At 52.5% G+C, this 581-nt stretch overlaps 1 protein-coding gene across 1 annotated transcript in view; it reads right to left on the bottom strand.

The window, feature by feature from the left end:
* Positions 1 to 581, bottom strand: part of LOC108800749 (ras-related protein ralB-A-like) — a 32,695-nt gene that overhangs the window by 31,760 nt on the left and 354 nt on the right. The gene's annotated exons all lie outside the window — the stretch shown is intronic.

Raw genomic sequence — 581 nt, 5'->3', positions numbered from 1 at the left:
CAGGGCACAGGGGGCGGATGTCAGAGACAGGACGTGGGGTGCACACAGGGCACAGTGGGCTGATGGCAGAGACAGGACGTGGGGTGCACACAGGGCACAGTGGGCTGATGGCAGAGACAGGACGTGGGGTGCACACACAGGACTGATGGCAGAGACAGGAAGTGGGGTGCACACATAGGGCACAGTGGGCTGATTGGACCTCAGATACCACATCTACCACAGATGCTATAAAATCCTGTTGGGACTCCGGCGGGAATAACTGGTGCATCTCTTTCCGTTACTGAATTTACAGATATAATTTATAATATATAGTGTCTCTGCTCCTGCATACCATGCTGATACTTGTAGTCCCTTAATACCAGGTTTCCTCTATGTTGTGTACAAAGGGGACCCGTCGTGGCTAAAGATCCCATTCGGCACCCCTGTGCGTGATCCCGCAGAAGTGAGCTGCACCTGAGAAGACGGGCAGCCCCGCGTGACAGGTCCCCTTTAATGGAGAATTGAATACAATGTCACCGAGCAAGAGAGACGAAACTACAACAAACTCACATATGAGGAGGAGCTATAGCACAATACTGGGG

The sequence above is a fragment of the Nanorana parkeri genome, unplaced genomic scaffold (genome assembly GCF_000935625.1).
Source record: "Nanorana parkeri isolate BGI_ZX_2015 unplaced genomic scaffold, ASM93562v1 scaffold2118, whole genome shotgun sequence".
In the NCBI taxonomy this organism is placed as follows: domain Eukaryota; kingdom Metazoa; phylum Chordata; class Amphibia; order Anura; family Dicroglossidae; genus Nanorana; species Nanorana parkeri.
The sequence above is the reverse complement of the archived record's forward strand: the minus strand, read 5'-3'. Positions and strand labels throughout refer to the sequence as shown.